The following is a 14102-nucleotide window of genomic DNA, read 5'->3' on the forward strand; positions in this document are numbered from 1 at the left end:
TCAAACTAGCTCAATCTTCCATTCCAACCGATTAAACTTAGAATTGTTCCATAAAATCCCTCTAGTTGGTGCTAGTAAGTGATTTGGTGAAGTTTTTTTGAAGAGCTAAGGTGGTCTACATCTCTCCCTCTCTTGTTTACTTGGTAAGTGGTATATGAACTTCCTCCTACACTTAATGATGTTTAATTTGTGCCTAATGGGAGCTAAAGTGATGGATTATGTGATTTATTTCTTGGTTTGTGATGAATTGGTGAAGTTTTTATTTTTTTGAGGAATTTTCTGGTTTAATATGATCATGGTGTTGTGGTTGTTTATGATGGTTGATAATGAGGGGTAATGACTATGGTAGGTGTGAATGATAGATAATTGCAACCAATTTTGGATTTGGAAGGAAAAGTGAAAGTTAGGGTTCTATCATCCCCAATTTCTGTCCGGTTTTATATCATGTGGTTAGATGCCGAATTAGACTTTACTCAAAACATGAAAGTTGTAGGTATTGATGAGTTTGAAGTGCCTGCAAAATTTCAGGTCATTTGGATGAGTGTAGAGTGAGTTATGCCGTTTTTACTGTAGCTGTTCTGTTTTGATCAGAATGCGAAAACTGCGATAGTAATTGGCCCTTTTGACTGGAATTGGTTTGGATTTTGAAGTTGGTGTCTTCTGATGAAATGTAGCTGGATGTCTTAGCTACCATATGCCTTTGGAATTTCGGCATTTGGACCTATATAGACTGAATTATAGTAATTACAGTTTTGTGTGATTTGCAAACCTGTTTTGGTCATTCTGGTTTAGTATCTGGAATTTCTGACCTAGTTAAGCTAGGAACTGGATTGAGTGACCTTCTGCATTGTTGTAGCCCTGTTTCATAGCTTCGAAACGGTGGGTCTTACACCCCCATCCGATAATCGTAGTGAAATTGACGCCATTACCGCATTAGGAGGTCAAAACTGTTTTTGTTGTTGGAACAAATGAGTTACATTTCCTGATTTTCTGGTTTGTTTTAATGCTTATTTATGCATATGAAACCTTACTGGGGTTGTGGTTGGCATGGCTATATGACTCGTTATCGAGTCTCTTTTGGGGCTTGCTTTCATTTCGGTTGTTTCCTAGCTAAGTTTTGTACTTGTACTACTTTGAGCCTAGTGAACGGCTTTTGGGAAATGAGATGACTTTTGTGTGAAATGTTGGGACTGATTTGAGGATATAATGAAGCCTTAATGGCTGGAAAAGTAAGAAATTTAGGGGAAGTGCTGCCCAATTTTCTAGGCCGTTTGGTTTCTTTAAGTTGGATTGGCCTTTTTGTGGAAATGAAAGGCTTTTGGGTTGTTTGTGCCTAAGTCTTCATACTAACTTTTCGTTTTCAAGAAAATCATGTTTTTGTACCCTTGCATTAGTATGTCTCACTTGTGCATTCCGTTTATTCGATTTTAGATATGAAACCTTCAATTGGTTTATTTTGATTATTTTAGAGTTTCTTGGCGATTAAGGCCAATCTGAAGTGAAACTTTTTGAAGTTGAATTGGTGAGTGTACCACTCCCCTTCATTGCTGTTTAACTTGATTTTGCTCTGTAATCTGTTTATTTGTTCGAGACGAGGGTGTACTTTATCACACTCGTTCTCTAGTCTGATCATATGCCAATTTACTATGCAAAATTTGAATCTGTTATCTATGTCTGCATCTGTTCGGATTTCTATGACCTATGAGCTCAATCCTGTGGCTAAGTTATTCGAGTCGGGCCGGCAAGGGCCTGGACGATTAGATAACGAACCACGGTAGTCTGTTCGGGGATTTTGGGTATTGAGACCCTTGATTCCGGGTATACTCGAGTATTACCATTTTGTTCGTTTGAGGTGAGCCGGCCCGGTAAAGGGGTGTTTGGTGGACGGAATTCGGAGTAAAGAGGGGTCTACGGACGCATTGGTTCTATATACGTTGACGGAGAGTCAACCGGTTTGGATCAAGTACTGCGCTGGAAATTTGGCTCCTGAGAGCCACCCGTATCCTTCTGATTTGAATCATTGGTTTCTGTGCTTTACATCTGACATGTGTATCTGATTTGTTAAATGTGAAATGCCATGATTTTAATGCTATCTGTTTGGTACCTCATTGAGCGCAAGCTCACCCCTTTCTGTTTCTTTTGTTTTCCTTACAGGAAAATAAACCCTTTTGGTCTGGATTTGACAAATGGCTGCCAAATTGAGCTAGTTGAACATATCTTTTGTATAGCTCATGTATTAAAACCCTAAGTGTACTTTTGGGGCGTTTTCTCTTTTGATTTGGCAAACCGTGTGTATATATTAACTTTTGAAAACTTTTGTATGTCATTTTGATTTGTAAACGCTAAAGTTCAGATGTGAATGTTTGTTAGCTATTTCGGTTGGGTTCTGACGGGTCGGTTACTATTCATGGCCGACTCCGGATTTCATTTTTTTATTTTGGGTTGTTTTACCATTTTGACTTGTTTACGCTCGTTTGTAAGTTCCGGATCGCTATAGATAGTTCTGGTCTGCATCGTTAGTCCTGGCGAGAGCTGGGCAGGCAGTCCGCTCACCCCTTTGGTTCGCCTTAGGGGAAAGTGGGGCTGTTACAAAAACCACTTGAACTTCTGCACCTTGATCTATTTGGCCCTACACAGACTGCAAGCCTTGGTGGTAAGAGATATTGTTTTGTGATTGTTGATGACTTCTCTCGATATACTTGGGTAATATTCCTTGCTCATAAAGATGATGCCTTTAAGAATTTTACCTCATTATTTGCTAAAGTACAAAATCTGCTTGGCTTGAAAATTGTTAGAATTAGAAGTGATAATGGGACAGAATTTAAGTTCTGTGGTTTTCCAGAATTTTGTGATCACAATGGTATTACCCATGAATTCTCCATTGCTAGAGTTCCTCAACAGAATGGAGTTGTAGAAAGAAAAAATAGAACTCTCCAAGAGGCTGCCAGAACCATGCTTAGTGAATGCAATTTACCAAAATATTTTTGGGCTGAAGCCATAAACACAGCCTGTTATACCATGAATAGAATTCTTCTAAGACCAATTCTGAACAAAACTTCCTATGAGCTCATGTATGATAAAAAGCCAGTAGTCAGCTTCTTCAAAGTATTTGGTTGTAAATGTTTCGTGTTGAATATCAAGGAACATCTTGGAAAGTTTAACAAGAAATCTGATGAAGGAATTTTCTTGGGATATTGTGAAAACAAAAAGGGTTTCAGAGTTTATAATCGTAGAACATTGATTATAGAGGAGGCTATACACATTACTTTTGATGAATCTAATGGTGACATTTCTATGAGTTGTGGTGAAGATGATGACACAGGTATTCAAGAAGGACTAAAGAAACTAGCAATCAATAACCATGACTCTGCTTCACCAGAAACTGATTCAAAGGATAATGATGCTCAGGTCAGTCCAGCTGAAGAAGTGAATAATAGAGATACCACTACTCCTAATGATCTTCCAAGAGCCTGGAAATTTGCTCATAATCATCCCAGGGAGCTCATAATTGGTGATCCTTCTGAAAAGGTCAGGACTCGTTCCTCTAGACACCTGGTAGATAATCTTGCTTTTGTATCACATATTGAACCTAAAAATGTTGTTGATGCTTTGAATGATGAGCACTGGATTTTAGCTATGGAAGAAGAGTTAATCCAATTTGAAAGAAACAAAGTCTGGACTCTGGTTGCCAGACCACAAGGCCATCCTATCATTGGCACAAAATGGGTATTTAGAAACAAATTGAATGATAAAGGGGAGATTGTTAGAAATAAGGCTAGACTGGTGGCTAAAGGATACACTCAAGAAGAGGGAATAGACTTCGATGAGTCTTTTGCACCAGTAGCCAGGCTGGAATCCATAAGAATGTTTTTAGCATTTGCATGTTTCAAGAATTTTAAATTATTTCAAATGGATGTTAAGAGTGCCTTCTTAAATGGATTTATAGATCAAGAAGTCTATGTTGACCAACCACCTGGTTTTGAAAATGTATCTTATCCAAATCACGTGTTTAAACTCTCAAAAGCTTTATATGGATTAAAGCAATCTCCTAGAGCATGGTATGAACGTCTGAGTGGATTTCTGATTGAAAATGGTTTTAAAAGAGGCATTGTAGACACTACACTTTTTACAAAACAAAGCTCACAAGATCTTTTGATAGTGCAAATATATGTGGATGATATCATATTTGGTGCTACTAATGAAAATTTGTGCAAGGATTTTTCCATTATCATGCAAAAAGAATTTGAAATGAGCATGATGGGAGAACTGAATTTTTTCCTTGGACTCCAAGTGATTCAAACCCATGATGGAACATTTATAAATCAAACAAAATACACCATGGAGTTGCTGAAAAGATTCAGAATGGAGGATTCAAAGCCTGTTGGGACACCTATGTGCACCTCTACCAAACTAGACAAAGATGAGGAAGGTATTAAAGTTGAGGAGAAGAAGTACAGAGGTATGATTGGAAGTTTACTTTATTTAACTGCTAGTAGGCCTGACATCATGTTTGCTGTGTGTTTATGTGCTCATTTTCAATCCTGCCCAAAGGAATCACACTTGAATGCGGTAAAAAGAATCTTAAGATATCTTAAAGGAACCTTAAATTTTGGTTTGTGGTATCCAAAATGTCATGAACTTCCTTTGTGTGGATTCTCTGATGCCGACTTTGGTGGTTATAAAATAGATAGAAAAAGTACTACTGGTATATGCAACTTTCTTGGAAATTGCTTGGTCTCTTGGTTTAGTAAAAAACAAAATGCTATCTCATTGTCCACTACTGAAGCTGAATATGTTGCTGCTGGTGCTTGTTGTGCTCAACTGTTATGGATGAAAAACACATTGAATGACTTCGGTTTAGTATATGAATGTGTACCCATGTATTGTGACAACACTAGTGCAATCAATCTAACAAAAAATCCCATTCAACACTCTAGGACTAAGCACATTGATATAAAGCATCATTTTATTCGCGATCTTGTCTCAAATGGGGTAATCCGTGTTGAGTTTGTTTGTTCTAAAGAACAGATCGCTGATATCCTCACAAAAGCTCTTCCGCTAGATCAATTTGTGTCTTTAAGGACTAAATTGGGTGTTACAGAAAAAATGTTCTGAGTCTTATTTCCAGTCAATCCTTATCGGACGTCCGATGAATTGGAACGGACGTCCGACAGTGTTCTTCATCCAAGGTCCAGAAAATCCCTGGCTCGGACGGTTGTGTCGGACGCATCACTTCGTTCGGACGTCCGACACTCAAAAAAGGAGTCCTATAAGACAGTTATCCACTCTTCTCAATTCATTTTCCTTCATAAGTCTCGGACGCGACCTTTCAGTTTCTCTAAAATTTGAAATTCAAATTCCTCTCTCCTCAAACCAAGTTTCGAGAAATTGACTCAATCAACTCCATTACACCTCTCTTGCTCATTAATCATTCATAAAAGGCACTCCTAACACCCAACTACCCCAAAATTCCTAATTTACATACGAAACCCTAAAATCATATAACCCTCTCCTTGCGGCTCCTCAGTATTCATCAATTGGTTCTTACTGCACTCCCTCTTTGTACACCACACTCCTTATCCAAAAACATATCCACATTGCATCATGGTTAGAATGAGAGGAGGATCTTCTAGTGTCGGACGATCTTTTAGGCTTAGGGATGAAGATATTGAAATTTTGGAACCACCTCCTGTGGCACCCAAAAAGAAGACTATAACCCGTAGTGGTAAGGTGAAGCAGACTGCCCAAAGGAAACTGGATATCCAAACTGCTGAATCATCTGATGAACAGTTGGATGGGCAGAACTCTGAAGAGAACATTGTTGGTCGAAATGAGGAACCAGAACAGGCTGACCAGGGAGATAAAACTGTCACAAGATCCTCTGCCAAAAGAAAGAGGTCCGCTAAGAAGAAGAGCACTCCTCAATCCAAGAAAAAACAGTCTGCTGATCCCACTGATGATCAGCAGAATGAAGAGAACACTACTGGGAGTAAGAAAACTCCTGAACCTTCCACCAGGAAGTCTCCAAGGACTAGATCTGAGGCTTAAAATGTGGAAGCATCTGCCACACAAACTCCAAGCAAGAAACGCTCTGGAAAGGATCCTGTGTCTCAACCAGTTGAAGAACCCACTCCTCTTCCGAAATTCATTGATGATGAAGCCAGAGACAAATTTGAGTTGGTCTCTCAAAAAGGTTTTATCACCCAAAGACTTATCATTCCCTATGAATTCCGTAAACTTGATCTTGAATCTGTTGTCAAACTGTTTGAATTCCAAAAATGGACCCATATTCTGACCATTCCTAATGTCTTTTACCCTGACATGCTATATCAATTCTTTGCTAATCTTAGAAAGGGTAAATCACACACTGAACTCATCTCTAGGGTCAATTCTGTGGACATCATGTTAACTCCTGACATTGTGAACTCCATTTTGAAAACCAGCATTGAACCAAGTTTCAAAGGAAAAATTGCAAACTTCTTTTCATATGAGGAATTTCCTTCTGCCTATCATCACTTTTACAGTGCTAAACTCATGACTTATTTTCAATCCAAATTCAACACCCCTGCTGAGGCAAGATTGGATGATCTCAGTCCTCATAATATGATCATCTTCACTATCATCTCGAATCTGTTGGTGCCAACTGATGGCCACAGAACAGATGCAAATAAAATGGAACTCTATCTTTTCTACTGCTTTGTTGAAAAAATCCGCATTGACTTTGGATTTGTAATGTGCAAATTTCTGCTCAAAATCAGCACTGATAGTCATAGGAAGCTTTCCTATGGCAGATTTCTGACCCCCATTTTTGCTCATTTTGACATACCCTTCTCTGGCAAATCTCCAAAAGAAAGTGCATCTTCAGTTTTCTCCAAAGCTTACTTTGAAAGAAAGAATCTAAAATTTTTTGAGGGTCATTGGTGCTACAAAGAGACTGTAGCCGAGTCTAGAAGAAAAAATTTGCATGAAACCCCTGTCACTCCTAGAACTCCCCATGATCAGTCAGGGTATATATCTCCTTTCACCATTCATCCCAGAAAGTCTGCCAGTAAGTCCTTCTCTTCCAATTCTGAGGTCATCTCTCTGCTTGAAGACCTTAAACAGCATGTTATGCTTCTTGAAGATGGTCTCATGATGACCATGACCTCTGCCCAACAATCCTCCTTTCTTGAAAAAAGGAATCTTCTTGTGCCCCCTATACCTGAAACAAATGAACCTGCTCATCAGAAAGAACCAAGAACTGAGCCCACAAGGCCAACCACTGGTGATGAGACTACTCCAGCTTCTAGTTCTCAGCCCAAGGATAAAGGCAAGGCTCCAGTGACTGAGGAAGCATCTGAAGATAGTGATGAAGAAACTGAGGAAGAAGAGGATCCTGCACAGTATCGTCTGGCCAGGAGAAGGCCTGGATCATCTAAAATCACCATCTATGCACTACTAGGCCACTGCACCTTTATCTAGGATTATAGTTCGTCTCTTTGCATTGCACTTTTGTATCAAGTGCTGAACATCTGGTCTGTAATATCTAGCCATATTTTCTATTTCTAAATGTTATAATGTTTTGAATGTGTTATAGTTGGTTATGTGTTTATGCTTGAATGTTTCTAATTGATTCCAAATTGTGCTGAATATTGTTACTGTGTATACTGATACTGCTTCTGATGGGATGATATTGCTTCTAATATTGCTTCTGTATACTGTGTGATGACAAAAAAGGGAAGAATTGGAATTGGAACTGGTGGTGTAAAGCAACTAGTTAGGGGGAGTCAGTCTCAGGGGGAGTTGTGTTAAATTTACTTATGCACCTCGTTAGGGGGAGTTGCTACATTTTTTTTTGCTCCATCCAATTGTTTTGTCATCATCAAAAAGGGGGAGATTGTTTATCTCAACTCATATCTTTCGATGATTACAAAACAAATGGATATTTCTAATACCTCTTGTAGAAATCCTTTTCAGAAATGAACCAAACAGGTCTGAGGCTTTAAAGCAGATAAAGGAGATCAAAAAGTATGAAGATTGCTGAGGATGATGTCGGACGCACAAAAGGAAAGTATCGGACGTCCGATATCCTTTGAGCATCTTCGGACGAGTAAAGAACTCAGACTCGGACGTCCGAAGAAGACAAGCCAGAGGTTCGATGACTACTAATCATGATCGGACGCTCAACATCTGTGTATCGGACGTCCGACAAGTATTGCTGCTCTTCGGACACAACACTCTGAACGCATCGGCCGTCCGAAGGATTTCAAGAAAACTTCCAGAACTCATTGATCTCGTTCGGACGCAGAAAATCCAACCATCGGACGTCCGACAGCACCAACGGCTAGTTGACTCTTCAGCTGCTTTCTACCCGTTAACAGCATTAATTGAGGAATTCTCTGGTCTCCTATAAAAGGAACAAAGTCAACCACCTCAAGACAACTTTGTACATCAAGCTTACATCAGATTGTGAGTGATTCAAGTGCTAGAATACTCAAAAGAAACATTTGTATTCCTTGCATGTGCAATCCTCGTGAAGCTGTTTTTTCAAGTGTGATATAGCTTCTTCAATAGTGTAGCATAGTGAGGGTTTGCGAGTGTATGTAAAACTTCCTTGCTTGACCAAGTGTGTTTTGGGGCAAGAAGGAAGTGATCCCTTCCTTGTACACATAAGATTGGTTGCAAGTCTATTCAGCTTGAAGTAACTTGGTATAAAATAGAGGTGTTCAAACATCAGTTGTGTTTGAAACTTGGTTTGGTCCTTAACTCTCATTTACTGCTTTTCTATATAAACTGCTCTTCTCCTCATCTCACTAATACCTGTGCTACTATATTATCTTGTTCATTGAGAAGCATTTTGAAGAAGAAGGGCTGTCTGTCCAAAAAGGTTGAATATTTACTAGTAGGTTTTTGAAAGCCTAATTCACCCCCCCTCTTAGGTTGTCTTCGATCCTTACAGATGCCAAATCGAAGCTTAAAGGATGAACAACAACTGTTATGAAGACATCCAGAACTGAACTGGAGGCTTCAGTCCCAAATGAACCAAACACAATCACTTACGAAATCTGGCCAATGCAGAAATGGTCAGTTTTGAGTGCTAACTGTTTTCTATGCTACACATGGTCAAAAGAGCTGAAAATTGGCAGTTAGATAGTTCATTCCAAATGGAACAACTTTCATGAAGGTCGGCAATCCAAATTCGGAACGGAAATTGGTCATCAGGACCAAAACCGATTTCTGGTCATTTTCACGGGCAGGCCTTGTTTGCTCGGCTATATCTCAGGTTTTATAAATCCGATTCATGAAATTCCAAGGGCGTTAGAAAGCTCTGATATAGGGCTATAAGTTTGGTGTTTTGGTCAGAAGCCCAAACAGCTTGTAACTCAGTCAAATGTGAAGCCAAAGTTCCAGCCATAAACTTTCCAAAAACGTACCAGAATCACAAACCGTATTTGACCTCAATATGCGGTAATGGCACCAAATTCACTACGGTTATCGGATGGGGGTGTAAGACCCACCGTTTCGAAGCTATGAAACAGGGATACAACAATGTAGAAGGTCACTCAATCCAGTTCCTAGCTTAACTAGGTCGAAAATGCCAAATACTATACCAGAATTACCAAAACAGGTTTGCAAATCACACAAAACTGTAATTACTATAACTTAGTCTATACAAGTCCAAATGCCGAAATTCCAAAGGCATATGTTATCTAAGACATCCTGATACATTTCATCAGAAGACACCAACTTCAAAATCCAAACCAAAACCAGTCAAAATGGCCAATTACTATCGCAGTTTTCGCATTCTGTCCAAAGCAGAACAGCTACAGTAATTTCGTCATAACTCATTCTACATTAATCCAAATGACCTGAACTTTTGCAGACATCTCAATCACATCAATACCTACAACTTTCATGTTTTGAGAAAAGTCAAATTCGGCCTCTAACCCTATGATCCAAAACCGGACAGAATTGGGGATTTAAGAACCCTAGCTTTGCAATTTTCACACCAAATCCAAAATTGGTTGCATTTATCCACATTTCACATCCACTAGAGCCATTATAGTCCATTGCCAATCATCACAAACAACCACACCATCATAATCCAATTAAACCAGAAAAATCATCATAAAATGGAAAACTTCACCAAATCAATTCAAACCAAGATAAAAACCAGAAATTTCAGCACTCTTATCACTAATAAGCACAACATAAGCATCATTAGGTGTAGTAGGATGTTTCAAGCTTCACTTACCAAAAACCAAGAGAGAGGAAGATGTTGTGCACCTTAGTCCTTCAAACAAAGTTCACCAAACAACTTACTAGCACTAGAAGGAAGAATTTTATGGAGTGAAAACCAAGTTAAGCAAGTGGTTTAGTTGATTTGAGCTAGAAGTTTGCTAGAATGTTGAAGAGTTTTGTCTTTCTTCTTGCTTAGAGAGGGCCGGCCATAAGGAGGAGAAAAATGGTGAATTTTGTGAAATTTTTGGATATTTAACCTTTGGTCAAAAAAGTCAAAATTGTGAATAGTAATTCTTAAAAGGCATCCAATAAGAAGGTGACACTTGTCACCATCATAAATGCATTCTTATCTTTCTTTTCTCTCTCACATCAATCACTTCACACACACTACTTATCTCTTAACACCCGATAAATTTTAAACAGTATCCGAAACTTAACCTTATCGGCCGAATTTTTCCGAACTTTTCGCACTAGTGGGTCCCACGTCCACTATTTACTCTTAATTTCTCAAAATCTAAACAATACTAGAAAAATCATCTAAAAACTATATTTACTCATAAAAATTATCTGGGAAATTTTCTAATAAAGAAAATGTAGAAAAAACGGGTTTTCAATTTTAACCGGAACTTAGGGTTTAAATCTTAATCCCTACTTAGGGTTTTCAAAATACTCCCAAAACCAAACGTTACCGCCCCATTAATGAATATATCAACGTAGAACGAACTGGGGCCTCACATTCTTGTTATGAGTGATAGCCGAACCAAATCTGGAACTTGTTTCTTCAGCCAAGTATTGTTGTTCGTATAAGCCAAAAAAAAAATAGAAGCGAAAGAAAGGGAAGAAAGGAAGAATCGGTTGGCAAGAAAACAAAGCAAGAGAAAAAGAAAAAAAAAGGCAATTGCATTGTTTTGGAAAGAAAACAAAATCTTCTTTGAACATTCCTTCTTGCAACCGACTTGTTGGTTGCAACAAAATCTTGTGTGACTTGTTGGTGGGAACAAAATCTGATTTGCGCAAGAATTGTGTGTGAACAAAATCTGATTTGCTCAAGAATTGTGTTTGAACAAAAACTGGTTTGTGCAAGAAGTGTGTTTGAACCAAATCTGATTTGCGCAAGAGTTGTTTGTTGGAACCGAATCTGATTTGTTAATCCTTCTTGGAGTAGAATTTGGAACCTTCTAAAGGTTGTTACAAGAAGGAAAGGGATTTTTCGAAAATGTTTCCTAAACCAATCAGATTTGCGCAATCCTCCTTGGAGGGAATTTGGAAGTTTCTAAAGGTTGTTACAAGAAGGAAAGGGATTTTTCCAAAAAGGTTTCCTAAACCAATCAGATTTGCGCAATCCTTCTTGGAGGGAATTTGGAAGTTTCTAAAAGTTGTTACAAGAAGGAAAGGGATTTTTCCAAAAGGTTTCTAAACCAATCAGATTTGCGCAATCCTTCTTGGAGGGAATTTGGAAGTTTCTAAAAGTTGTTTTAAGAAGAAAAGGTTTCCAAAAACTAACTTGTTTCCAAATTCATTTAGGAAACTAGTGGACAGCTTGGATAACTCTTCTTTTTCCACTTTACCAAGTCCATTCGAATTAGGAAACTAGGAGTTTTCTTATTTCGTTTTTCCATTCTCGCATATTCCAAATCTGTCCGCCTTAGGAAATTGCCAAAACCCTTCACCATTGTGTCCAAATTGTTTCCAAATTGGTCCTTGTTCTTGATTACTCTTGTGGAAAAGTTTGGTAACAATTGTTGGATCTTTGTGCGGCATTTCTCAACTACCCAATTCGACAGGTAAAGGAATTTTGGTAAGATCATTAGAGTGCTTTGAGTGAACATACGAGGATAAGTGATACACGAGAGTAGAGTGTACATGCGTGAGCTTGTGTGTGGGAGGAAAATTCCTTTTCATTGCTAACTTTTTGCAGGTTCCCTCATACATTATGGCGAGTACAAGATGCATAAAAGCTAACTCACAACATTGTTTTCCTGATCCTCAGGGAGTCAAAGAAGTGGCATAGACGAGCAATTAGACATCGTCAAATCTCAGTTGCTTGGTTGGTTTTATACTCGTTGTGGTGTCAAAGATAAAATCTATACCTTGGCCATTGATGCGAGTTGTGAAGTTGTGACGGCCCCACCTCCCCCTAAGGCGAACCAGAGGGTTCGGCGGGTCGCCTGCCCAGCTCTCGCCGGGACTCAGTCGTTCACTATAATCCTCAAATATATTACAATACAAATCTCAAATATACATCAAATGGTCCACAAATACACATCCGTCTCCAATAATTACATGTCTCAAATGCAGCGGAAACTAATCCCAAATATACATAAAATAATTCCAAATCCAAAATTTGTACAAAGTTTAGGCCATCCATTCACGTGAATAAGCACAACAAGTCCTTCTTTCGCCACGAGCCCTGTGGAGGGGAATAAAATAGTTTTTGGGGTGAGCTAAAAGCTCAGCGAGTAACCAGAAAATCATTAATCAAATCGGTTTCACAATAGTTCATTTCAATGATGTCATATAGCAATGATGTCATAAATCAAATGATAAATCCGGAAACAACTACAACATTTGCAAAACAGTAAATATGGATTATCAATAATTCAAGAAACATTTACAATGGAAAGCGATAGTAACATTCATGAAAGGATACATTCATTCTCCTGACATTTCCTCGCTCATTTGGTCATTTATTTCATTTCATTCACCCCGTCCCTGGCTTTTGGCCAGGCTCCACCAACCTACATAGGTAATACTCGAGTATACCAAACGTTCACCCAAGTTCCTAATCGCCTGACCGAGTCCGCTTCTGGCTCAAGACGACCGGTAACAAGGGGTAATGACCAGTTCAGCCCAAAAGGCTTACATTCATGCGCAAGTAACATTTCAATCGAAAATTTCACATTTATCGAGGTCGAGTGCGATAAAGTACACACTCGCCTCGAAAACTCGTTTTGGAAATCATTATAAGCGCTTAACACGTTATCAACCAAAATACAAGTCATGAAGTCAAGAAATATAGCAAACAAGGCACACTCACATGCCAGCACGCATGATATGCAAGAAAACATTTCAAAAGTAACTTTGGAAACAGTTCAAAAGTAAATAATGTAAGAAACGGTTCATAAATAACTTTAGAAGTAGTTTGAGGTCACTCACCTCAATGGCTCAGAAATCATCCATCATGTATCATTGCCTTGCTCAAACCCATGTCTTAGATCACAAACTCAATGTAAACAAATCCTTTAAAAGTTCGGACAGCACTTCCCCTGAATTTGCTAACTTTTCCAGCCATCATGGCTTCATTATTTCCTCAGCCAGTCCCAAAGGTACACACACAACAACAAGTTCATCCAATAGTCATACAGCAAGCTCCAAGTAGTACAAAGACAAGTCAAGCTAGGAAAAGTCCGGAAATGAAAGTTAAGCTCAAAACCAGAAAAATAGGTTTTGACGTCATTTTGCGGTAATGGTACCAAAGGCACTACAATTGTCGGATGAAGGTACAAGATACAGCGTTTCGAAGCTAAGAGATGGGGGTACAATATTACAGAAGGTCACTCAACCCAGTTTCGAGTGTAACCAGGTCAAAAATGCAAGACACTACATCGGAATCACAAAAACAGATTCACCAAAATGCATTCTAGCGGAAACATCATAACTCAGGCTCTCCAAGTCCAAATCCAGAAATTCCAAAACCAGATGAAAGCTAAGAAACAGGGCTAAAGTTCATTAGAAGACCTCAACAACCAATTTGGAAGCATTCCGGACCAAAACAACCAATTACAGGCGCAATTCGTACATTCGGGTAAAACCAGAACAGCAAGGGTAATTCCATCTTTTCTCAAGCTACGCTACTCCGATTGACCTGAAATTTTGCAAGC

This window comes from Coffea arabica, chromosome 11c, assembly GCF_036785885.1.
Source record: "Coffea arabica cultivar ET-39 chromosome 11c, Coffea Arabica ET-39 HiFi, whole genome shotgun sequence".
Classification (NCBI taxonomy): domain Eukaryota; kingdom Viridiplantae; phylum Streptophyta; class Magnoliopsida; order Gentianales; family Rubiaceae; genus Coffea; species Coffea arabica.